Raw genomic sequence first — 27,622 nt, 5'->3', positions numbered from 1 at the left:
GCATAGGACTTCGCTCCTATCACACCTATATGTGTGTATGTGTATAAATACATATAAGTATGTGTGTATATATACCCCTATACAGAAGTTCAGATGTCATGCCTGCCTCCAAAGACACCCAAAAAATGCCCAAAAAAACGCCTGCTACAAAAACGCACAGGTGTGTTGTTGCAGGCGTTTTTTTTTGGGCATTTTTTGGGCGTCTTTGGAGGCAGGCATAACATCTGAACTTCTGTATAGGGGTATATATACACACTTATATGTATTTATACACATACACATATAGGTGTGATAGGAGCGAAGTCCTATGCCTGCTAATTATTTAGTTAGCGCTGGCATAGTGTTCTGCTACTTTCACACCTATATATGTGTATGTGTATATATATATATATATATATATATATACGTGTGTGTGTGTATATATACCCCTAAACAGAAGTTCTGATGTTATGCCTGCCTCCAAACACGTCCACAAAAAAGCCCTATAAACGCCTGCAACAAAAAGACGGGTGTGAAAATAGCGAAGCCACTATCCTGTTCTACTGCAATTCTAATACAAACTAACTTTTTTTTTTTCTGGTTCTGGACATGCTACAGAGCTGAAACCTCACAGGTACACTTTTTAGACCCCCCCAGACACTAAATCCAAAGAAATCTTTTTTTTTTTCAATACTTTTTTCAATAATTGGCTCTCTATCAAAAATGACAATTTTTAAGAACTTTTTTTGTGTGATTAATAGTCCCTGGGGCATGACCCAGAACCCTAGGCACTTTTTATGGGCATTTATTGGGTTTTAGGGCTTCAAAATTGTGTTTTTTGATTACCGAAGTTCAGGTCCCATTGATTTCAATGGGGTTCTGAAATCCGGGCCGAACTTTCGGGAAGTTCGGGTGTTCTGGTCGAACCGAACTTTTAAAAAAGTTCGATCGTCCCTAATTACAACATCATGGCTGCGTAGAAGAAGGATCCGGGTACTGAAATGGCCAGCCTGCAGTCCAGATCTTTCACCCATAGAAAAATTTGGCGCATTATAAAGAGGAAGTTGCAACAAAGAAGACCCAAGACAGTTGAGCAACTAAAAACCTGTATTAGATAAGAATGGGACAACATTCCTATTCCTAAACTTGGGCAACTTGTCTCCTCAGTCCCCAGACGTTTGCAGACTGTTATAAAATGAAGAGGGGAGGCCACACAGTGGTAAACATGGCCTTGTCCCAACTTTTTTGAGATGTGTTGATGCCATAAAATTTAAAATCAATTTATTTTTCCCTTAAAATGATAAATTTTCTCAGTTTAAACATTTGATATGTCATCTATGTTGTATTCTGAATAAAATATTGAAATTTGAAACTTCCACATCATTGCATTCTGTTTTTTTTCACAATTTGTACAGCGTCCCAACTATTTTGGAATCGGGTTTGTATATGGATGATCGTGGTGTGCGCGTGGTGAGGTATGGAGTCTAGGTCTAACTGTAACAAGGCTAGGGCTGGGCTGGGAAAGATAGGGGAATGTACTAATCGTGTAATCAAAGTAAAAACGTCCTGCCAGAATTTCGTTAGTAGCAGGTAGCCCCAGAAGGTATGGTATAAGTCGCCTTTGTGGGTACAATTCCTTCAGCATTTATTTGAGGGATTACCTTTAAAGTGGGAGATCTTATCAGGTGTGATATACCAGCGAAGAAGGAGTTTTTGCGTGAGTTCCCACAGTTTAGTGCAAAGCGTGGCTTTGTATGTAGATCTGCATGCCCGTGTATATTGGTATTCAGAATATGTAGGGCGGCACAGTGGTGTAGTGGTTAGCACTTTCACCTAGCAGCAAGAGGGTCACTGGTTCGAATCCCAACCACGACACTACCTGTCGAGTTTGCATGTTCTCCCTGTGCCTGCGTGGGTTTCCTCTGGGTACTCCGGTTTCCTCCCACACTCCAAAGACATGCTGGTAGGTTAATTGGATCCTGTATAAAAAATTGGCCCTACTGTGTATGTATGTGAGTTAGGGACCTTAGATTGTAAGCTCCTTGAGGGCGGGGACTGATGTGAATGTACAATGTATATGTAAAGCGCTGCGTAAATTGACAACGCTATATAAGTACCTGAAATAAATAATAAAATAAAATGTGTTACCTAAGTCCCTCTCCCAATGGGATATTGCCTTATGTTTTATGAAGACTAGTTTCTCATGAAGTAGATTATAAAATAAGGTTATACCTTTTTTGAGGAGAGTTAGGCGAGCGATAAAACTCGAAAGCCTGGTGTGGGAGTAAGCAGGGCCATTCAGGTTGAATATTCAGGCAGTGGAGAATGCGCATATGGAGGTAAAAGTCTGAGTTATCAAGGTGGGAGTCTTGTTGGAGTTGACTAAAGGATTTAGGATTGTTCAGGGTATATAGATCTTCTAAGGAATTTATGCCCTTACGCACAAAAAAAAAAAAAGAAAGAAAAAATGTCAGCACCTAATCTATAAGAAATAGCAGCTTGCAAAACAGTGTGAATATACAAACACCAGTGAAATAAACAAATAAAAGGTTGCAGCGCTTAAACAGTGTTATAAGGAGTGTCTGAAAATCAAGTCCAACTGTGAAACATAAGTCCAGACAATTCATAAATCCAAGTGAATAGCAGTATTCTGTGTCAATATCAAATCAAAGCCGACACCAGTTGGTGTTTCTCCAACAAAGTAAAAAGTGCACACTCACCAGACTCTTATGCGGTCTTATCAGGACAGCTAAAAAGCGTGTAAGATGAAGCCAGAGAAATCAGGCGGGGGATGAACTTCTTATCCCTTTACCGGACTTGCTTTCCTCAGATGTTAACTCCAGAGTGGCAAATTAACAGGCAAGAGAGAAAATAAATCTCCTCATGGTGTAGTATTTATTAAAAACTTCCATAATGGTTAAAAGTAATGTACAAAAACACAAAACAGAGATCCATACAGTGCAACAGTATATATAGCACTTACATATGAAGCCACCAGAGCATATAACCCTGCTCTACGGCAGTTTCGCGCCACGCGCTTCTTCAGGAGCATTGGTATTCAGAATATGTGTTACTTAAGTCCCTCTCACAGTGGGATATTGCCTCATGTTTGATGAAGACTTGTTTCTCATTAAGTAAGGAAAAACTCGAAAGCCCGGTGTGGGAGTAAGCAGGGCCATTCAGGATGAATATTCAGGCAGTGTAAAATAAGCATATGGAGGTAAAAGTCTGAGTTATCGAGGTGGAAGTCTTCTTGGAGTTGACTATAGGATTTAGGATTGTTCAGGGTATATAGATATTCTAAGGAATGTATTCCCTTACGCGTCCAGGTGGATAGGGACGAGTCTCGTATCAGGTATTCTAGGGTTTTCAATGGTGTTTCAAGTCGGGTAAGTGCTTTGTGGGTTTTTGAGCTATTTTAACAATTTCATCCAGGCCTTAGCGGATGCTTGCATAGGCGGAGGAATACCAGATGGGATTGGATTGCCTAGTGGGAGACTCATCAGCTATGGAAAAAGTGATTTGGGGGGGGTGAAGGAGGACTCGATCGTACTCTATAGGGTGTGCTGGTTGGGGGCAATCCAATCTTTAAGTTGAGTAAGTATGGTTGCAGTATAGCAGTCATGAAAGTCTATCTGACCCATCCCCTCCTCTGTAGGAGCTGCGACATCAAGCCTATGACGAAACACGTTCGGCTGTGCCAGACGTGACATCCCCACGCCCCCAGAGCCGGCTTTTACTCTACGAGTATGGGGACGCCGCAGCTCCTACAATACACAACGTTTTATGTATTGTATATGCCCTACTATCGTCTGAATCATGTGAGTGCACTTTTTAAAATAAATTGGATGTTTTTTAAACGTTACTACACTATGTGCCTTTATCATCTTTCATACATGTTGCTCCCAAACACCTGTTTTTGAATGCATCCCTGCAATTACTTCCTATGGAGTGATACCTGGTTTCTGCACAAGTGCTTTTGTATTTCTGCATTTAAGGACTTGCATATGGACTTCACATTGTTTTTGTTTCACTACAATGCTTATTGTTTTTGACTTTTCATATTGTGGTTAGCGCTGTTATAATATTGCTTTGGATTTTCTATAGGTCTATATGTGCTGCTTTCTTTCATATCACGTTTTTCATTCATTCACGTGTTTTGTACTTTCATTTATAGCGCAGCAATTTACTTGTTTTTTACAGTTAGAAATATTGAAGGGTGTCGATAGGATGCCCGAGGTCAGAACCTTGGCAGATGGGTGTGAGTAGAGGGCTAAAATGGAATTGCGAATTGGTCCCTGGAAGCCAAACTTCTCCAGGACCGTTGTCAGGTAAGTCCAATTAACCCTGTGGAACGCCTTCTCTGCATCCAAGGAGAGAAGCAGAGAAGGCGTTCCAGATTGTTCTGCATGATGAATCGGGTTGATTAGTCTCCTGGTAGCATCAGAGGACTGCCAACCTTTTACAAAACCAGATTGGTCTTTGTGGATTAGCGTGGGCAGTATGTCAAGAAGCCTATCTGCGATTAACTTAGCATAAATCTTTACGTCAATGTTAAGTAGTGATATCGGACGGTTTAAGGGGTGTCTGGGTCTTTCTCTGGCTTCGGAAGTGTTATAATTGTAGCAGTTAACATTTCAGGTGGAAATTCGGAAGAGGAGGCAGCTCTAGACATCATGGCACCTAGGTGTGGTGTGAGTGTGGATTGGAAACATTTGAAGTATTCGCCCAAAAGTCCATCTGGACCCGGTGATTTATTATTGGGTAGCTTGACAATCACCTGGGTTATTTTATCTGGTTGGAAAGGTTTGTTCAGTTCGGACAACTGGTCCTCAGTAAGGTGGGGGAGAGATATGTGGTCTAAAAAGGCGTTGATTTCCTCTCGGGAGGGAGTTTGGGAATATTTGTCATTTTTTATATATTAGAGGTCACTGTAGTATGAGCTGAAGGCGTTAGCAATAGATTGTGGATCGAGTAGTTTTTCGTTGGTGGCGGGGTGAAAAAGTGATTGAATTTTGGTTTTGATTCCCTGGCCTTTCACCCTATTTGCCATGGCTTTACCCGCTTTATTACCCGTGGTGTACATAGTGGCTTTTAGCTTCCTCTGTGCATGCTCGAAGGAATCCAAGAGTAAGGAGCGGAGTTGGAGCCTAAGGCTAAAAAGTGTAGAAGCTAGATCAGGAGAAGTGTTCATTTTATTTTGATTGTCAATTTTCCAAATTGCTGCCGTGAGAGTGTCTAGACGCTGCGTTTTCTCCCATTTACACTTTGAACGGAGCTGTATAAGCAAACCCAGAACATATGCCTTATGGACATTCCACACCACCATTGGGTCCCCCACTGAGCCTGAGTTAATTTCAAAGAAATTGTTCAGTTTCGTTGAGATTGATTTGATATGTGTGGGGTTCTGAAGTAGGCGGTTATTGGTGCGCCACACATAGGACTGTGGGTGAGTGCTGTACCCTTTGATGGTAATACTGATTGGCGCGTGGTCCGACCAGGTGGATGTGTGGATCATTCACTAACGTTTTGCAGGAGCCATTTATCCATAAGAAATAAATCAATGCGTGAATATGTGTTGTGGCAGGGAGATCTGTAGGTGTAGTCTTGTTCTGTGGCATGACCACATCTCCAGGCGTCATACAAGTCATACTCCGACACAAAGTTGTATAACGTCGGAGAACCTCTTTTGGAGGGGGACGTTGTATCTAAGAGTTGGTCAGGTATGGTATTAAAGTCACCACAGAGTAATAAGTGACCTTTTTGTATTGGTTTTCCTAAGAAAAGCAATTTGTCGCTGATTGGGTGCGTATAAGTTTACCAAAGTAATTTGAACATTGTTGATTGTGCAAAGGAGGGTGATGTAGCAACCCAGGGGATCAAGGATTACCTGTTGTAGGGTAAATGATACTGTGTCCTTGATGGCTATTAGTTCCCCTCTTTTTTTTTTTTTTTCCGTGAAGATGGATGTCAAAATATGAGGGAAACGTTTGTGGCTGCAGGGAGGTGGAGCAGCTGCAGGAAGGTGGGTTTCCTGGATGCAAATCACATTGCTATTGTGATGTAGGGAAGTTTTCCACAATAGATTTCTCTTCGCCGGGTGTTTGAGACCTCTGGCGTTTTATAGAAAGGATTGAGAAAGCCATTAGGGGTATGGAGGTAGTACGTCAATTTAACACTCACTGTCAGAAGCTTGTCTTGTCAGATGGTCCCGTAGCTCTGAGGTGGAACTTGATGCAGGCAAGTGAAGGGTGATGGGACGACTCTCTCCAGGAACCTGTAAATAGGGTAGGAACACAAGAACCAGGGTATATATGCTCAAGTCCAATGCCTTGTTGTGACAATAGAGATGTAGCAGGTGAAAAAACGGGATAACAAAACAAAACAGAGAAAGAACAAAGCAGCTAGAATGGAAGCTTCTGCTGACGGTTCGGGGCAAAGTCAACATATCTGGTGCTGTACTGCATTATGAGTAGCTAATAAAGTGGCCGGGTATCGCCATTTATAGGTGATTTTGTGGTTGGTCATGGCTTTTGTTAATGTTTTCAGTTGCCTCTTTTGTTGCATGGTGAACTGTGATAAATCTGCAAAAAATTGTAACCCCTCATATGGAGATGGGAGAGAAGGGAGTAATCTGGATTTGGTAAGGAGCTGCTCTTTCACCGTAAAGAAATTTACTTTTATTAGGACGTCTCTGGGTACTGATTCCCCAGGTGTTTAGGCTTAGGGATCCTATGGATTCTGTCTATAGTCAGTTCCATGGGGGAGAGTCATGGAAGGATTGTGGAAATCATAGTGCGGGCGAATTCTTGCAGGGTATGGGAGAGCACCGACTCAGACAGCCCACAAATTTTAATGTTGTTGTGGCGTGAGCGGTCTTCCAGGTCCGCTAGTTTTGTTTTAACCCAGTTCTTGTCATCCTTATGGTCCTCATAAGCGTCTATCAGCTAATTCACAGTGTTAGTGCATTCTTCCATTCTGCCCTCCATGTAGTGAACCCTGTCCCCCATGTGTGGATGAGGGAGGAAAAGTTATTCATGAGGGATGATTGGAGAGATAACAGCACATCTTTGAGGGTGGAATCTAGGTCCAACTGTCCAGTGGCGGGGAAGGTTGCTATCAGCGATGGCAGTGGAGGGTCTGAGATCAGGGAAATGGTGCCGCTGCACTCTGCTGTGGCCTGTTGATGAGGGGAATCCATCCTTATCCTAGCTTTGGCCGGGCTGCCGCTGGTGGGGGTAGTGGATGGGGATTCCTCCAGGGGTGGTGGTGGTGACCCTCACTCCCTTTCCAGGGGCTCTGGGTCAGGGAGGTCTGTATAAGGGGCTGAGGCTGATCAGTCTTTACCTCACTTGTCAGCGCCATCTTGGATCTCCTCATGCATTGCCAGCCGGAGGAAGAAAGCGGTAAGTTTCTTGGGCTTGTATTCCTCTTTCCGCTTGCGGGTATGCATTGTTATGACCCGTGGGAGTTCGGGAGGCAGACGTGGGGTGATTCGCCGGTGCAGTCTCGCCTTGTAGCTCTGTATACCCTGTCCTCGGCTCAGAGTGCGGAGCTATGTGGCCATCTCCGAGCTCGCGCAAACCACGCCCTCCTGTTTTTATGTTACATACTATATGTGTATGTTTGTCTCTTATGTTTTAAAATCATTTTAAAGATGTTAAAATACATTTTTACATTTAATGTCTTTGTATTAGTTCCTTGTTTGCCATTAAAATCCCAATTTCCTGTGGGGGATACAATCTTTTTCTAATTTTCTGTGGTAGATATTAAAAATACTAGGTTTGGTGGAAACACTTACTGCACACACAGGGGTGGGTTTGCTAAAGGCAAATAGATTGTTTACTTTGCAAGGGAATTTTCAGTTTGCAAGATAATATTTCCAAACATAGTTTGTATTATGTCATCCAAAAAGTAAAATTTTGGTCTCATTTGACCAGACTATATTCTCCCAGTATTTCCCGTCTAAATATTGTGCAGCAAACTTTCAACAAGCTTCAACATGCTTGTTCTTCAGCAATGGAGTCTTGCGTGGAGAGCGTGCATGCAAGCCTTGGCAGCTGAGTGTATTACTTATTGTTTTCTTTGCAACAATTGTACCTGCTAATTCCAGGTCTTTCTGAAGCTCTCCACAAGTGGTCCTTGGCTCTTAAACAACTCTTATTTTCACTCCTCTGTCAGAAATCTTGCGAGGGGCACCTGGTTGTGGCTGGTTTATTAAATGATGTTCTTTTCACCTCCAGATTATGGCCCCAACAGTGCTCACTGGAACATTCAGAAGTTTAGAAATCTTTCTATAACCAATGCCATCAGTATGTTTTGCAACAATAAGGTTGCAAAGGTCTTGAGAGAGCCCTTTGCTTTTACCCATTATGAGATGTTTTTTTTTGTGACACCTTGGTAATGAGACACCTTTTTATAGGCCATCAGTTGAGACTGAACCAGTTGATAATAACTTGCACTGACAAGAGGCAGGATTGCTTTCTAATTACTGATATATTCCAGTTGGTGTCTGTAATGTTCTGGTACCTTTGGGTACCCTAATTACTCTTTCATAAGTGTATGCGCCCCACCATTTTCTTTTGGTAAGGTGCGCATACACCTTTAAGACTGATGCTGTCATCACTGAGCGCCGGACTGGATGGCTATTTTGATCGCCGGCTCTCACTCACATGTGTTCGTTCAAACTGCTTTGTGCCTTGATGCTAACCTGTCTTGAAGCTCTCATGCTTGCAAGCATACCTCGCTGTCGGAACCACGCTGCGCTGATCCCTGTATCCCGCTACCGGATCATCCGCTCTTGCCGAACCTCTCCTCTGCTACATTGCTATTAGTGATAAGTACCCCACAGGGGAAACCTCTATAACCTTCATACTAAAGCTTACACTATCTAGCTCTGCATACTAAGGACTATTACTACATCTGCATTATCTAAGATTGCTAGCTCTTGAGCCTACTACCACCTGTTCTTGCACTGGGTTGATCTCTCTTGTATGTCCACCTGCTACTCTGTCATCTGCTACCATACATGATTGCTAAACCTATCTGCATCCCATCTGCTACTATCTTACTTTCAAGAACATTTCCTTTCAAGTGTCTGTCATCTACCATCTCTACCCAACCTGTCTCTTCAGCCTATCATCACTGTGTTACTATATACATAAGTCACTCTAGGAAACATCTTATTGAGTGTGTGTATTTACTTGCTGAATTGAGATCATCCACACATGATGAGTCATTGGGAGTTGGGATTGGTGTCTCAGCGTTTCTCTACATGACTACTGAAGTGGAATATTTCTGCAGCTGAAAATCCACATCATACATAAAACGCAGGAGCGTTACAGATTGAACGAACCACAAATGGATTCAGCAGAAATAACCACTCAGATGACACAATTAAAACAGCAAGTATCTGCGTTAATACACGCACTTGCTGAATTAAAAGAAGACAATCAGGCTCTGTCGCAGCAGGTAATTAGACTGACACAACTTACCACTGCTCAGTCCCCTGAACCCAAAATAAATCCTCCTTTGGTATTTACAGGCGATCGCAAAAAATTTCGCGAATTTAAAAACGCATGTGAGTTACTTTTCTTGCTAAAACCCCGTACCTACCTTACTGATCACATTAAGGTTTGTACTATTATTTCTTACCTAACAGGCGATCCTCGGGCCTGGGCAGACTCTCTTTTTGAGAAAAGCGACCAGCTTCTCAACTCCTATGCCTTGTTCCTAGCAGAACTCACTAGCCTTTATGATGATCCCAATAGGCAGAGTACTGCCGATCTTCAATTAAGATCCTTGAAACAAGGTAGGAGACCTGTAGAAGACTTTGTCGCAGAATTCAAGAGATGGACCCTTGATTCAGAATGGAATGATGAATCTCTGAAAACCCAATTTAGGCTTGGCCTATCAGAGGCCGTTAAAGACGAGCTCGCCCGAGCGGATCTGCCAAAAACCCTGGATGCATTGATACAACTCAGTATCACCATAGATAGAAGACTACGAGAAAGAAAGGCTGAGAAAATGGGAATGCCATTATCCAGTTCTTCTCAGATTTCGGCCGTTGACCCCGTTCCTATGGAGGTAGGAACCATACGCCCACCTCTATCAACTATGGAAAGAGCCAAAAGACGATCTGGTAATCTCTGCTTGTACTGTGCATCCCCGGATCACAAGATAAATGTCTGTCCCCTAGTCTACAAAAAGAAGGGTGAGTGTTCACATGTCCTCCTAGGGGGATTGACAACTTCAATCACTAACCCTTACCTTTCTGTTTGCTTAACATTACAGTGGGATCAGAACAGGATTACTACTAAGGCCATGATTGACACAGGATCTTGTGGAAATTATACATATGACATACGTTTTGCTGCTTTAAATAAAGTTCCTATTATTTCTAAACTTAAACCTGTCTCAGTGAGTCTTATTAACGGTGTTCCTTTATCCTCTGGTCCGATCACTGATCAGACACAGGCACTCCTAGTCACTACTAACGGGTCTCATATGGAGACCACTACCTTCGATCTAATACCTTCACCCCACTTTCCCATTGTGTTGGGACTTCCCTGGTTGCACACACATCAACCAACCATAGATTGGAAGGAACGGACCCTGGCCTTCCTCTCTTGCTATTGCGAGGGTACGTGTAACCTCCCGTCTTTCGGGAAGATCTTGTCTGTGGTGACAGATGAGATTGCACCACTATGTTATCAGGATCTCTCTGAGGTTTTTCTTGAGAAAAATGCTCAAGCACTACCTCCCCATCGAGACTATGATTGTAGCATTGATCTACTCCCAAATAGCAAATTGCCGTTCGGTCATGTTTATCCTCTTTCACAGGATGAACTTTCCCATCTCAAAGACTATTTGGATGAGAATTTGAAGAAAGGTTTTATTAGACCTTCCACTTCTTCCACAGCAGCAGGACTCTTTTTTGTCCGCAATAAGGACTCAAGTCTCAGGCCTATCATCGACTATAGGCAATTGAATGCTATTACAATAAAAGATCGCTATCCTCTACCGCTTATCCCTGAGCTCATTGAGCAGGTGCGTGGAGCTACCTATTTTTCAAAATTGGACCTGAAAGGAGCATACAATCTCATTCGAATCCGTGATGGACACGAGTGGAAGACTGCATTCAGAACCAGATACGGATTGTTCGAATATCTTGTAATGCCATTCGGGCTATGCAACGCCCCTGCAGTTTTTCAACGATTTATAAACGATATTTTCAGAGACTTACTAGATGTCTGTGTTGTGGTATATCTGGACGATATACTTATGTGTTCAGACAGGGATCGTGAATATATTAGACATGTAAGACTAGTATTATCGAGATTGCTTGCACACAACCTTTATGTGAAACTGAAAAAATGCTTGTTTCATAAAGAAGAGGTACTGTTTCTAGGCTACATCATATCCAAAACAGGAATCGAGATGGACATGAGTAAGATATCCTGCATTCAGGATTGGCCTACACCAACCACACGCAAGGCGCTACAGCGATTCCTTGGATTTTCGAATTTCTACAGGAAGTTCATCAGAAACTTCTCTGCCATTGTGAGACCCCTCACACAGCTCACTAGCATTAAAAAACCATTCAAATGGTCAGATGAAGCAAATAAAGCTTTTCACCTGTTAAAGACAAGGTTTACTTCTGCTCCCATACTACGCCATCCAGACCCATCCCTCCAATACATTCTGGAAGTAGATGCGTCAAACATGGCAGTAGGAGCAATACTCTCCCAACGACCAACTCACACTTCACCACTTCATCCAGTCGCCTTTTTTTCTAAATCCCTAAGCATTCCAGAGATAAATTACCCCGTGGGTGAAAAGGAACTGCTTGCTATAAAATTGGCTCTGGAGAATTGGCGACATCTACTCGAAGGCACCCAATTACCAATACTTATATACACGGACCATAAAAATCTCCAATATCTTCAGACTAACAAAACTCTCTCTCACCGACAGGTACGATGGTCACTATTCTTTCTAAGGTTTAACTTCCTAGTGAACTACACACCTGCAGATAAGAACCAAAAGGCGGATGCACTATCACGACTAACTGAAGAAAACTACTTCGAAATCCCTTCCGTTCCTATAATACCTCACAAACGCATTATTGGAGTTGTCCGTTCCTTGAAGCAAGAGGTTTTGCATGGTATAAGTTTGGATTCACCCCCACCACAACTAAATACTGATGCAGAAGGCTTCCTCTACTACAACGACAAACTTTACATACCACCTACCATACGCACCAAGATCTTGGAATTATCGCATGATGTGCCTATGGCAGGACATATGGGTATGACAAAGACTCTTAATCTGATTACCAGGCAATTCTGGTGGCCTGACATGAAAACATCTATACAAAAATTCGTCTCTTCATGCAATGTCTGTGCCAGGTCCAAAATTGACACTACGAGACCATCCGGTCTACTATGCAGTCTACCAATACCCCAAACTCCATGGGAAGTTGTGTCCTTGGACTTTATAGTGGAATTGCCTCCTTCCAAAGGATTTAATACCATCTTAGTGTCAGTGGACCATCTGACAAAAATGGCACATTTCATTGCTATTCGCAGACTACCTTCGTCCAAACAAACGGCAGAACTCCTGATGAAACATGTCTTTAAGTTACATGGTATCCCAAAAACTCTTCTGTCTGACCGTGGATCACAATTTATTTCCAAGTTCTGGCAAGAACTATGTCACATACTACGGATCGAGCGGAAGCTCACTTCTCCTTACCATCCGCAGACCAACGGACAGACTGAAAGAGTCAACCAATGCATCGAGCAATATTTACGTTGTTACACTTCTTACCAACAGGATGATTGGTTGGATCTTCTCCCTCTGGCAGAATTTGCCTACAACAACGCAACCCACAGTACGACCAAGCAGAGTCCGTTCTACTTGAACTATGGGTTTCATCCCTCTATTCTTCCACCACGCATCCTTCCTTCAAATAACCCAGTAGCCTCAGACTATCTTACCCAAATAAAGGACTCTCTGGGTTTGCTTAATACTACCATTGCACACGCTCCTAGTCAACAAAAGAAGTACTATGATTTTCGCAGAAGACCTTCTCCTCAGTACGCTATCGGGGACCTCGTTTGGCTCTCAACAAAAAATTTAAGACTGAAAATCCCTAGCAAAAAGCTTGGACCTCTGTTCTTGGGACCTTTCCCAATCAAGAAACTTATTGGAAAAGCTGCAGTACAGCTTACATTGCCAATAGACCTCAAAATACATCCCATTTTCCATGTGTCGCTACTGAAGCCCCATGTTCCTGACCAAGGAATAAGGCCTACTATCCCACCTCCTCCTCCTGTACAAGTTGAAGGTGGAGAAGAATATGAGATAAAAGAGATTCTGGATTCTCGTATCCACAGAGGAAGACTTCAGTACTTGGTTCGATGGAAGAACTATGGGCCCCAAGACGACACCTGGCTAAACACCTCTGACATACATGCCACTAGATTAATCCGCAATTTTCATGCGAAGTACGCAGACAAACCAGCTCCAGAGGCCTTCAGGAGCCGGCCTTAAGGGGGGGTACTGTAATGTTCTGGTACCTTTGGGTACCCTAATTACTCTTTCATAAGTGTATGCGCCCCACCATTTTCTTTTGGTAAGGTGCGCATACACCTTTAAGACTGATGCTGTCATCACTGAGCGCCGGACTGGATGGCTATTTAGATCGCCGGCTCTCACTCACATGTGTTCGTTCAAACTGCTTTGTGCCTTGATGCTAACCTGTCTTGAAGCTCTCATGCTTGCAAGCATACCTCGCTGTCGGAACCACGCTACCGGATCATCCGCTCTTGCCGAACCTCTCCTCTGCTACATTGCTATTAGTGATAAGTACCCCACAGGGGAAACCTCTATAACCTTCATACTAAAGCTTACACTATCTAGCTCTGCATACTAAGGACTATTACTACATCTGCATTATCTAAGATTGCTAGCTCTTGAGCCTACTACCACCTGTTCTTGCACTGGGTTGATCTCTCTTGTATGTCCACCTGCTACTCTGTCATCTGCTACCATACATGATTGCTAAACCTATCTGCATCCCATCTGCTACTATCTTACTTTCAAGAACATTTCCTTTCAAGTGTCTGTCATCTACCATCTCTACCCAACCTGTCTCTTCAGCCTATCATCACTGTGTTACTATATACATAAGTCACTCTAGGAAACATCTTATTGAGTGTGTGTATTTACTTGCTGAATTGAGATCATCCACACATGATGAGTCATTGGGAGTTGGGATTGGTGTCTCAGCGTTTCTCTACATGACTACTGAAGTGGAATATTTCTGCAGCTGAAAATCCACATCATACATAAAACGCAGGAGCGTTACAGTGTCTTGGCTTTCCATGCCTTTTTGCACCTCCCTTTCTTCATGTGTTCAATACTTTTTCCCTGTGTCATTCCATTTTACTATCCAGAACTTAATTTTTGAACACATTTGTTTGGGTTTCTTTGTATGTATGGATTGCAAAGGTTGTTACCAATATGTGGTGAAAATGTAATATCAATAGCACCTTTAGAAATATATTTACCTAGAAAAACGGTGGAAAAAGAGTGTTGCTTGTGTTCTTGTCAATCAGATACATATGACCTTTAGAAGTACTTTAAGCTTGGTTCCTCCCTCCCCAGGGGCAGACCATTCGGGCATTGTCCGAGGGCCTGTGGCCAGTAGGAAGCCTGTGACTGTGTTGCCAAGGATCCAGAGCAGATGCTGCTGCCTCTCAGCATATACTGGCCCGATCTGCAGGTTTATCGAGGCAGCTCAACACCGCTGACTCTGCGCTCCCTCCCGCACTCCTTTAGACATAACACCAAGTAGAAATGTACACCTAGCTCTCCCACTGATCCAGCACAACCGTCTACTCTGTTCTAGCTCTGCACCCGCAGCACAGATTCTTCTCTGATCCTTCCTGCGTTCTCCCCCCTCCTCTGCTCGGGCTTGATAATGGAGGTTAACACCGTCACTGGATGTGGGTGATGTCATGGCGCTCTCTAATATAGCTGGGTGGTACAAGGGAGGGGGGTGAGAAGGAGAAGGGGGTATGGAGCAGCGAAGAGGGGGATCCAAAAGTTGATGGGAGGGGGCCACGTTCGGCCGCTGCCAACTGGAGCGAGGAGAGGCTCTGAGGAATAGAAAGCAGGAAAGAGCAGCGCCAGCTTAGTGTAGCATAAATTTATTCAGCAATAATGAATGTAGCAACTTACTCTGAGGTAAGGTTAGACAGGTACGATGGGTGTAGTGGGTTCATCCACCTTCTTCTCCTGAGGAAGTGGCGTAGAGGAGGGTGGTTTGGTGCCGGTGGTGTGGAGAAGCTGTTGTTCGGCAGCCTGTCCGTAGGATTCAGCGGCGGCGGCGGCGGAGCATTTGCAGCAGGGCTCCGGCTACCTGCTTCCGGTCTGACCAACGTCACTTCCTGGTGGGAAGAAGATAGGGGTTGCACGCGTTTGGAGCATCCATGCTCCTTCATCAGGCGTTCTCCCCCCTCTTCTGCTCGGGCTTAATAATGGAGATTAACACTGTCACTGCACTGCTCTTTCTTAGCATTCCAACCAACATACGTCCCGTCCCTGCATTCTCTGCATGCCTAGTGGTTGGAATCTTCATGAGCACCCTCAAACACCACAAAAAGGAGAGGGGACACATTAAGAGCACCTGTCTTGCTTAGCAGTATCCTGGTCCGTCATCACAATTTCTTGCCCTGCTACCTGCACTCTGCTTCACCGGTGGTTTTTCCTAAGCTTTTCCAGGCAAGACAGAGGGGAAGCGATCGGCAAGTACATCCTGCTCCCTTGGAAAAAAACCCTTGTGACTCTGAACTGTGCATGTGCAGTCTTATGCCATCCGAATAAGGAACTGTTGGGCTCAGCCTCAGATCGGGCAGCAGGATGTGGCTTATATTCACATGCCCCAACGCACACATAGAGGGTGAGCTTGGTAGTTCACTAATTCGCTGGCTCCAGACTGCGCATGCACAGTTCAGTCACCGACAAGGAATTTTTTTTTCTAAAGTGTTTTACCTCGTGAGTGGCAGCCAGGCCAGAAGGTATATGAAAGGGGGCACTCTGGAGGTACTTCGTACCTCCATAATGCCCCCTTAGTTCCTCCAGAGTGTCCCCTTACATTCTCCAGAGTGCCATCTTAGTACAGTAATCCTAAGGGAACACATGAGGATGTAGGGGAGGCACTCAGGAGGATGTAACGGGGAGCTCTGGAGGTAATAAATTAGCACCTCCAGAGTTCCCCCTTGCATTCTTCAGAGTGCCCCCTTACAACCTCCAAAGTTCTGCTTGTTTTCTTCAAAAAGATTGTACATTTATTATTTTTTCCTTTTTGCTGAATTTAGCCTTTAAGGCTCTTTTCACACTTATGCAACTTTAAAATCAGTGCAATATCCATTGCGACTTTGCTGTGCGACTTAACAGGACTTTCATGCGACTTTGATGCAACTTTGAGTGAGTGCGACTTGTGCAAAAATGAAAAATTAGTTACTTTTTTTTTTTAATGTGTTCCAAATTTTCAGATCAATTGAAATTTAAATCGGTTGAAAATTGATCAATTGATTCTAATTCTGTGTGAAGAATAGCTGGTTGCTATGCGAGCATGCAGCTTGGCAGGTCGGGAAAGGGGGGGGGTGAGCGAACGCACCCACAAACTATACCAGGCCACATGCCCTCAACATGGGGGGGGTGCTTTGGGGTGGGTGCAGAGCCCCCCTGCCTGGGGTCTGCGGGTGTGGGAGCTTATCGGAATCTGGAAGCCCTTTTTGTGAATGAGTATCGGGTACATATAACACTTACCCATTCACCAAAAAGTGTCAAAAAGTTTAAAATAAAACACAGTTTTTGACTATTCCTTTATTAAAAAAATAAAAAAATAGTGTTCCCCAATGTAAATCCATCGCCAATCATGCCGCAGCCGAAAAATAAAAAAAATGAAAATGCTCCCACTGACATGAAGGTTGGCTGCCTACTGCAGGCTAAGCTATTTGACGCCTCTTATATGCATGGACCATTGCATGCTGGGTCCGTGGCGTCAGAAGGGGGTGGTGCCACCAGGTACCAGGCACTTACCTGTAGGGAGAGAAGCTATGACTGATTGCACCTCTTGAATAGTCACCGGGGCATTGAGTTGGGAGAGCATCGTGGGGGTTAGTTTAGAGATGTTGACCTTGTCTAGGAATACTGTGGCTTTTGTTCATCAATTGGGTCGGGGCCATAAAATGAAGAATAGAAATCTTTCATAACCTCTGTAATGTCTTGCAGTGTCGTGAGTATATCGCCTCTTGGGCCTTTGATTCTTGTGATGAGTTGGGGTGTGTGGGCCTCTGCAAAGATGGGCCAAGAGCTTCCCGGATTTGTTACCATATTTGTGTAGACGGAGATCTAGGAGCGATTGATGAAAGCGCTCTCTAGTCTTTGCCCAGTGGTCAAAAGTTAGCTTGGCTTCCTTCCAGGCAAGTCTATGGGCTGGGGAATTATCTTGGGAAAGCTGAGTTTGTGTGAGGCGCAGGTTGTCACTGCTTATCTTCTAGCAGGCGTTAGCATTTTTTTTTTTATAGGCTGCAGTGAAAGCTATAATTCTAACTCGTAGGACTGTCCTACTTTCCCTGCCTCCCAAAGGAGAAGGAGGTCATCCACATGCGTTATCCTGTAAGAAATTATTCCAGGCGTCCTTTAACACTTTTTGCAAGTCTGCATTGCTGGCTAAGTAAGAAGGGAATCGCCATATTATTGGTGAGTGGGATGCAGAGTGGTCTGAGAAGATTAAAGAGATAGGAGCGTGGTCGGAAATTGCTATCTCCCCAATATTGGGGTTGAAGGTAAACTTGAGGAAAGTATGGTTGCAGAACAAGTAATCGATTCTGGACAGGCTGAATGTGAAGTCTCTGCCAAGTGGGTTAGCCAGTCTCCAAGTGTCGGTTAAAGCAAGGGAGCGTGCGAAGTCAGAGAGGAAGGAATTGGAACTACTGGAAGGAGATGGGGAGAGTTTGTCTCTAGATTTGTCCTCCAAGGGGTTCATGATGGAGTTGAAGTCTCCACCAACCATGAGCGGAAGATGGGCGAAAGGAGCTAGTTGGGAGGTAAGATTTTGGAAATATGATTAAGGGGAATTGGGGGCATAGACACTCGCAATGACTATGGTGGTGTCCTGAACCTTAAGCATCATACAGAGTAGTCTCCCATCACTGTCAAGTCTAATGGATATGATCTCACAAGGGAGATTTTTGTTGATAAGGATGAGGACATCAGCCTTATGTTTAATTGATGCTGAGTCATGGACTTGGCCCACCCATGATTTGCGCATTCGATGAAAGTCTTGGTTTGTCATATGCGTTTCCTGCAGTAACGCAACATCTGCTTTCAGACGCTTTAAGTGGCTTAGTATTGCGATCCATTTGTGGGGAGACCACAAACCCTTGATGTGCCATGATATTATCTTAATATCAAGGAGGGTCGTGAGGGGAGGGTTCTACACATGCAACATTGTACGGTAACTGGGGATATAGAAGGGGAACAAAGAAGTTCCAATTGGTGAGTGCCCTGAAACAATGTGGAGCATGCCTTCTGCAAGGATAGGTAAGGAAGGATATTCCAGATAAAAGAATAACAATCTAGGGAGATGAAAAAAAAATAAAAAAAATAACACATACCATAGAAGTCTTGGACTTCATTTTTTTTTCCTGAGGAGCGTCATTTTCCAATCAGTGTTAACGGATTTGCAAAGTGCCTAGGGTGGGGTAATCACAGGGGTAACGGTTCGCACTTCGGCGGTGAAGGTCTGGCGAAAGTTAGGAAACTTGTTAGTGGACACGGATTCCCCATGTTGGCTGGCCCCAGGAAGGCAGTCTAGGACACTCCAGTAAAGCTGTGGGGGGGGGGGGGGAGAGCAGGCAAGAGATGCATGAGCATACCATTCACATTTATAGGCTAAAGTAGATAACCTATTTAGAGCATAAGTAAAAAGAAACAAAAATAAGTCATCAGTAGATCACTAGCATATTGGTAACCTGGGAGCAGTTATATCACATATGAGATGCCTGACACAACCTTTGCTGGTGGTATACTTGTAGGTCCTAGGAATCTAGGACACAGGTATCAACGATGCTGGTCATTGCGGGATTCATTTGTGTAACGCGCCCGTTTGGGGGAGTCCTTTCTCGGGCTACGGAGGTTTTTATTGCCAGGAGACATTACAGGAGGCGAAGAATCCTGGGCATCCATAGGGATTTGCTTGTATGCTTGTAGGTAATGGCAGCTTCATCAGGGTGAGAAAAGGACTTTTGATTCGCCTGTCGCGGTGGTGAAGCGTAGGATTGAAGGATAGGCCAGTGTAAATTTTATCCCTTTTTGGAAGAGTGAAGCATAGCTGGGTTGAAAAGCTTTGCATCGCCTTGCTACTTCTTGTGAATAGTCTGCAAATAAGAGGAGTCTGTGCCCGTCCACTTGCAACGATTTGGCGTTGCGAAAGGATTTCAAAATGGTGACCCTGTCTGCATAATTGAGGTAGCGCACGATCACTGTATGCGGTGTGCACCTATCATTGGAAGGGGGGCCCAGTCTATGAGCTCTTTCCACTGAGCATGAAGAGGGGATCCCCAATGCCAGGGGTATATGGGCTGAGCATAATTCAGGTAGCATGGCGACCGTGAAAGATTCTGGGACCCCTATGATACGCAGGTTGTTCCTACGGGAACGGTTTTCTAGGTCCTCTAATTTATCAAGAATGTACTGCTGGGTCTGGGCATTTCTGTGGTCATTTGTCAAGTTCAATTGCACCTCATCCTCTGTCTGACAGCCTTTGTTCAAGATCAGACAGTCTTTTTGCCTGTTCCTCCCATCTCCCTGCAGAGCTGTGCAATGCCTGCCGTCACCGCATTGTCAACAGCCGCTGTGATAGTAGGGGAGAGAAGGGCAGCGACGGCCTGGGCTATGCAGGCGTATTCATCATTGCGGGGGGGGCATCGCTGTCTGTGTGTAGCTGTTGAGAGGCCGCGTGTCCCGCTGATAGCGTGGGGGATGTGGCGGCTATATTGGCGGTATATGCGGCGGGAGGCTTGGCGTCCGAGCGGACCTCTCCTGGACCCAGAGGGCCGTGAATTACATACCTGTCCATGCCTGTACCTGCCCTGGGTGGTATGGAGGAGGACTGAGGTGTCACTGAGGTGCTGGAAGGGCTTTGTAAGCAGATGTATCCAGAGCTACCGCTCTGCCCGCCTAGCTCATCAGGCCCTGGAACCAGCAGTATTTTTTATTTTTAATGAAGTAATTGTCAAAAACTGTGTGTTTTTTTTTATTACTGTTTGACACTTTTTGGTGACGGGTAAGGGTACTACTGTATGTACCCAATACTCATTCACATAGGAGGGGGCCTTGTTAAAGGGGGCTTCCAGATTCCGAACCCCCCCCCTGCCTGAAGACCCCCACAACTACCGCCCATGACAAAGACAAGGTGCTTTGGGGTGGGGGGATAGTTGAGAGCATGTGGTCTGGTATGGTTCAGGAGGGGGGCACTCGCTCCCCCCCCCTTTTCCTGACCTGCCAGGCTGCATGCCCAGATAAGGGTCTGGTATAGATTATGGGGGTATTTTAAGGGGAACCCCATGCCTGTTTTTAACATTTTTCATTTCTGTTTAATATCGCATTTTTGTTCCCCTTGAAGTCCATACCAGACCCGAAGGGTGATTGGAACACCTGAATCCAATGATTTGGAGGGGTGTCCCAATACTTTTGTCAATATAGTGAATGAATATTGGAAAACAATCCATTTGTGTCTCAAATTCCAGAATGTTATTCTCAAGTTGATATTCATTTTTATTCAACATTTATTTTTTTTAGTTTTACAGATAGCTTCCGTAGACAACGACCCATGATAAGGCAATGTTATGACCCATAAAAAATCCTTCAGCAACCCTCAATAATTAATAGAAAATTAACACAAGAGAGAAGACATATCAAGGTACAGAATTTGACAATCACTTTTCAAAGACCTATCTTTGCCTCCAGAAAAAGATTCACACAGGGAAAACATGTTTAAATGTACAGAATGTGATAAATATTTCTCAATAAAGTGGAATTTTGTTCTACATATGAGGAGCCACACAGGAGAGAAGCCATTTCAATGCTCAGAATGTGATAAGTGTTTCTCATCAAAGGGATGTCTTACTGGACATCAGAGGATTCACACAGAAGATAAACCATACAGTTGTTCAGAATGTAATGAGAGCTTTTCACAATCGACACATCTTTCTTACCACCAAAAGAAGATTCACCAAGGAGAAAATGCATTTAAATGCACAGAATGTGACAGGTGTTTCTATATGAAGTCACATCTTATTGAACACCAAAGGATTCACACAGGAGAGAAGCCATTCCAATGTTCAGAATGTGACAAATGTTTTGCCAAAAAATCTGGACTTAAGCAACACCAAAGGATTCACACAGGAGAAAAGCCATTTATGTGTTCAGAATGTGACCAATGCTTTAAACAAATGGCTCATCTTTTGCAACACCAGAAGATTCACACAGGAGAGAAGCCATTTAGATGTTCAGAATGTGACAAATGCTTTGTGCAAATTGGTCATCTTAATAAACACCAAAAGTTTCACACAGGAGAGAAGCCATATAGATGTTCAGAATGTGACAAGAGCTTTGCAGAAATTAGACTTCTTACTATACACCAGAGGATTCACACGGGAGAAAAATAATTTAAATGTTTGGAATGTGGCAAGTGTTTTCAACAAAAGACACATCTTACTAGGCACCAGAGGATTCACACAGGAGAAAAACCATATAGTTGTTTGGAATGTGGTGAATGTTTTAGAAGAAAGGAAAGTCTTACCCAACACCAGATGATTCACATAGGGGAATAAGCTAATTCAATTAGTTAAATATGAATGTTATAAATATTTCAGATTTGGCATATATCTGTTTAAAAACAACACATTTCACACAGGAGAGAAGCCATCTGAAGGTCCTAAATGACAAAGAATGTATTAACTTTTGTGCTCTGGTTAAATAAAGAATATTGGTAATATTTTAATAAAGTATAGATTTCATATTCAAATAGAGCACATTTGTTACCGCACTGCTTCAGAAAGTAACCATATACGGTGACAAATATATTGTACTCTATGCAGTGTCTCTTCCAAGTCACACTGTAATGTTCCGGTACCTTTGGTACCCTAAATTACACTTTCCACAAGTGTATGCGCCCTACCATTTACTTTTGGAAAGGTGCGCATACACCTTTAAGACTGGAGCTGTCATCACTCAGCGCCGGACTAGATGGCTATTTAAGGCGTCGGCTCTCACTCACATGTGTTCGTTCAAACACCCTTATCTGGATGCTAACCTTGCTTGAAGCTTCCATGCTTGCAAGCTTACTTCGCTGACGGAACCTCGCTGCGCTGATCCCTGTATCCCGCTACTGGATCATCCGCCTCTCCTGAACCACCCTTCGGCTGTATCGCTAATAGTGCTAAGTACCCCGCAGGGGAATTCTCTATAAACTTATACTAAGCTTACACTATCTAGCTCTGCATAGTAGAGACTGTTTATCACATCTGCATAAACTAGATTGCTAGCTCTTGAGACTACTGCTACTTTTCTGCACTGGGTTGATCTCTTTTGTATGTCCACCTGCTATTCTATCATCTGCTATCATACAACATTGCTAAACCTTCCTGCATCCATCTGCTACTGTCTCACCTTCAAGTGTCTATCACCTACCACCTCCACTCAACCTATCCCTCAAACCTTCATCATTGTGTTACCACATATATAAAGTCACTCTAGGAACCAGCTTGCTAATTGTGTGTATTTACTGGCTGAAATTAGACCTTCCACACATGATGAGTCATTGAGGTTGGGAATGGTATCTCAGCATATCTCTTACATGACAACTGACGTGGAACTATTTCTGCAGCTGAAAATCCACACCATATAAGAAACGCAGGAGCGTTACAGATTGAACGAACCTAAAAAATGGATTCAGCAGAAATAGCCACTCAGGTGACACAATTAAAACAGCAAGTATCTGCGTTAATACACGCACTTGCTGAATTAAAAGAAGACAATCAGGCTCTGTCGCAGCAGGTAATTAGACTGACACAACTTACCTCTGCTCAGTCCCCTGAACCCAAGATAAATTCCCCTTTGGTATTTACAGGCGATCGGAAAAAATTTCGCGAATTTAAAAACGCATGTGAGTTACTTTTTTTGCTAAAACCTCGTACCTACCTTACTGATCACATTAAGGTTTGTACTATTATTTCTTACCTATCAAGTGATCCTCGAGCCTGGGCAGATTCTCTTTTTGAGAAAAACGACCAGCTTCTCAACTCCTATGCCTTGTTCCTGGCAGAGCTCACTAGCCTATATGATGACCCCAATAGGCAGAGTACTGCTGATCTTCAGTTAAGATCCTTGAAACAAGGAAGGAGGCCTGTGGAAGACTTTGTCGCAGAGTTCAAGAGATGGACCCTTGATTCAGAATGAAATGATGCATCTCTGAAAACCCAATTTAGGCTTGGCCTATCAGAAGCCGTTAAGGACGAGCTTGCCCGAGCGGATCTGCCAAAAACCCTGGATGCATTAATACAACTCAGTATTACCATAGATAGAAGACTACGAGAAAGAAAGGCTGAAAAGATGGAAATGCCATTATCCGTTTCCTCTCGGAGTCTGGCCGTTGACCCCGTTCCTATGGAGATAGGAACCATACGCCCACCGCTATCAACTATGGAAAAAGCCAAAAGACGTAATGAAAATCTCTGCTTGTACTGTGCATCCCCGGATCACAAGATAAACGTCTGTCCCCTAGTCAACAAAAAGAAGGGTGAGTGTTCACATGTCTCTCTAGGAGGATTGACAACTTCATTCACTAACCCCTACATTTCTGTTTTTTTGACATTACAGTGGGACCAGAACAGGATTACTACTAAGGCCATGATTGACACAGGATCTTGTGGAAATTATATGGATATATGTTTTGCTGCTTTAAATAAAATTCCTATTATTTCTAAACTCAAACCTGTCTCAGTAAGTCTTATTACCGGTGTTCCGTTATCCTCTGGTCCGATCACCGATCAGACACAAGCACTTCTAGTCACTATTAACGAGTCTCATAGGGAGACTTCTACCTTCGATTTAATACCATCACCCCACTTTCCCATTGTGTTGGGACTTCCCTGGTTGCACACACACCAACCAACCATAGATTGGAAGAAACGGTCCTTGACCTTCCCTTCTTGTTATTGCGAGGAAACGTGTAACCTCCCGTTTTCCAGGAAGATTCTGTCTGTGGTGACAGATGAGATTGCACCACTATGTTAGCATTACCTCCTCATCGAGACTATGATTGTAGCATTGATCTACTCCCAAATAGCAAATTGCCGTTCGGTCATGTTTATCCTCTTTCACAGGATGAACTTGCCCATCTCAAAACCTATTTGGATGAGAACTTGGAAAAAGGTTTTATTAGACCTTCCACTTCTTCCACAGCAGCAGGACTCTTTTTTGTTCGCAATAAAGATTCAAGTCTCAGACCTATCATTGACTACAGGAAATTGAATGCTATCACAATAAAAGATCGCTATCCTCTACCACTTATCCCTGAGCTCATTGAGCAGGTGCGTGGAGCTACCTATTTTTCAAAATTAGACCTGAAAGGAGCATACAATCTCATTCGAATCCGTGATGGACACGAGTGGAAGACTGCGTTCAGAACTAGATACGGATTGTTCGAGTATCTTGTGATGCCATTCGGCCTATGCAATGCCCCTGCAGTTTTCCAACGATTTATAAACTATATTTTTAAAGACTTACTAGATGTCTGTGTTGTGGTATATCTGGACGATATACTTATATATTCACGGACCCTGTCTGAACACATAAGACATGTAAGACTTGTATTATCGAGATTGCTTGCACATAATCTTTATGTGAAGCTGAAGAAATGCTTGTTCCATAAAGATGAGGTACTCTTTCTAGGCTACATCATATCCAAAACAGGAATCGAGATGGACATGAGTAAAATATCCTGCATTCAGGATTGGCCTACACCAACTACACGCAAGGCGCTACAGCGATTCCTGGGATTTTCAAATTTCTACAGGAAGTTCATAAAAAAACTTTTCTGCTATTGTGAGACCCCTCACACAGCTCACTAGCATAAAAATACCATTTAAATGGTCAGAAGAAGCAAATAAGGCTTTCCACTTGTTAAAGACAAGGTTTACTTCCGCTCCCATATTACGCCATCCAGACCCATCCCTCCAATACATTCTGGAGGTAGATGCGTCAAACCTGGCAGTAGGAGCAATACTCTCCCAATGACCTACCCCCACTTCACCACTTCATCCAGTCGCCTTTTTTTCTAAATCCCTGAGCAGTCCCGAGATAAATTACCCCGTGGGTGAGAAGGAACTGCTTGCTATAAAATTGGCTCTGGAGAATTGGCGACATTTACTCGAAGGCACCCAATTACCAATAATTATATACACGGACCATAAAAACCTCCAATATCTTCAGACTAGCAAAACTCTCTCGCATCGACAGGTACGATGGTCACTATTCTTTCTAAGGTTTAACTTCCTAGTGACCTACACACCTGCAGATAAGAACAAAAAGGCGGATGCACTATCACGACTAACTGAAGAAAATTACTTTGAAATTCCTTCCGTTCCTATAATACCTCACAAACGCATTATTGGAGTTGTCCGTTCCTTGAAGGAAGAGGTTCTGCATGGTATAAGGTTGGATTCACCCCCACCACAACTAAATACCGATGCAGAAGGCTTCCTCTACTACAACGACAAACTTTACATACCACCTACCCTACGCACCAAGATCTTGGAATTATCGCATGATGTGCCTATGGCAGGACATATGGGTATGACAAAGACTTTCAATTTGATTTCTCGGCAATTCTGGTGGCCTGACATGAAAACATCTATACAAAAATTCGTCTCTTCATGCAATGTCTGTGCCAGGTCCAAAATTGACACTACGAGACCATCCGGCCTACTATGCAGTCTACCAATACCCCAAACTCCATGGGAGGTTCTGTCATTGGACTTCATCGTAGAATTGCCTCCTTCCAAAGGATTTAATACCATCTTGGTGTCAGTGGACCATCTGACAAAGATGGCACATTTCATTGCTATTCGCAGACTACCTTCGTCCAAACAAACGGCAGAACTCCTGATGAAACATGTCTTCAGATTACATGGTATCCCAAAAACTCTTTTGTCTGACCGTGGATCCCAATTTATTTCTAAATTCTGGCAAGAACTATGTCACATACTACGGATTGAGCGGAAGCTCACTTCTCCTTACCATCTGCAGACCAACGGACAGACTGAAAGAGTCAACCAATGCATCGAGCAGTATTTATGTTGTTACACTTCTTACCAACAGGATGATTGGTTGGATCTTCTCCCCCTGGCAGAATTTGCCTACAACAACGCAACTCACAGTACAACCAAGCAGAGTCCGTTCTACTTGAACTATGGGTTCCATCCCTCTATTCTCCCTCCACGCATCCTTCCTTCAAATAACCCAGTAGCCTCAGACTATCTTTCCCAAATAAAGGATTCTCTGGGTTTACTAAATACTACCATTGCACACGCTCACAGTCAACAAAAGAAGTACTATGATCTTCGTAGAAGACCTTCTCTACAGTATACTATCGGGGACCTCGTTTGGCTCTCAACAAAAAACTTGAGACTGAAGATCCCTAGCAAAAAGCTTGGACCTCTGTTCTTGGGACCTTTCCCAATCAAGAAACTTATTGGAAAAGCTGCAGTGCAGCTTACATTGCCAATGGACCTAAAAATCCATCCCATTTTCCATGTGTCGCTACTAAAACCCCATGTTCCGGACCAAGGAATAAGGCCTAATATTCCACCTCCCCCTCCTGTACAAGTTGAAGGTGGAGAAGAATACGAGATAAAAGAGATTCTGGATTCTCGTATCTACAGAAGAAGACTTCAGTACTTGGTTAGATGGAAGAACTATGGGCCCCAAGACGACACCTGGCTAAACACCTCTGACATACATGCCCCTAGTTTAATCCGCAATTTTCATGCGAGATACCCAGACAAACCAGCTCCAGAGGCCTTCAGGAGCAGGCCTTAAAGGGGGGGTATTGTAATGTTCCGGTACCTTTGGTACCCTAAATTACACTTTCCACAAGTGTATGCGCCCTACCATTTACTTTTGGAAAGGTGCGCATACACCTTTTAAGACTGGAGCTGTCATCACTCAGCGCCGGACTAGATGGCTATTTAAGGCGTCGGCTCTCACTCACATGTGTTCGTTCAAACACCCTTATCTGGATGCTAACCTTGCTTGAAGCTTCCATGCTTGCAAGCTTACTTCGCTGACGGAACCTCGCTGCGCTGATCCCTGTATCCCGCTACTGGATTATCCGCCTCTCCTGAACCACCCTTCGGCTGTATCGCTAATAGTGCTAAGTACCCCGCAGGGGAATTCTCTATAAACTTATACTAAGCTTACACTATCTAGCTCTGCATAGTAGAGACTGTTTATCACATCTGCATAAACTAGATTGCTAGCTCTTGAGACTACTGCTACT

The 27,622-nt window shown here is 43.7% G+C and overlaps 2 protein-coding genes and 1 pseudogene across 3 annotated transcripts in view; all 3 read left to right on the top strand.

Moving 5' to 3' along the window:
* The window catches only part of LOC309553579 (uncharacterized protein), a 241,585-nt gene that overhangs the window by 32,912 nt on the left and 181,051 nt on the right, over positions 1–27,622 (top strand). The gene's annotated exons all lie outside the window — the stretch shown is intronic.
* Positions 1–27,622, top strand: part of LOC309552826 (uncharacterized protein) — a gene marked incomplete at both ends in the record, with an annotated part of 253,908 nt that overhangs the window by 189,611 nt on the left and 36,675 nt on the right. The gene's annotated exons all lie outside the window — the stretch shown is intronic.
* LOC309553582 lies at positions 21,051–21,911 on the top strand (annotated as a pseudogene). Its single transcript has one exon. The product of its transcript is annotated as an uncharacterized misc_RNA (transcript).

Source organism: Pelophylax lessonae, assembly GCF_965119305.1.
Source record: "Pelophylax lessonae genome assembly, chromosome: 4".
Classification (NCBI taxonomy): domain Eukaryota; kingdom Metazoa; phylum Chordata; class Amphibia; order Anura; family Ranidae; genus Pelophylax; species Pelophylax lessonae.
The sequence above is the reverse complement of the archived record's forward strand: the minus strand, read 5'-3'. Positions and strand labels throughout refer to the sequence as shown.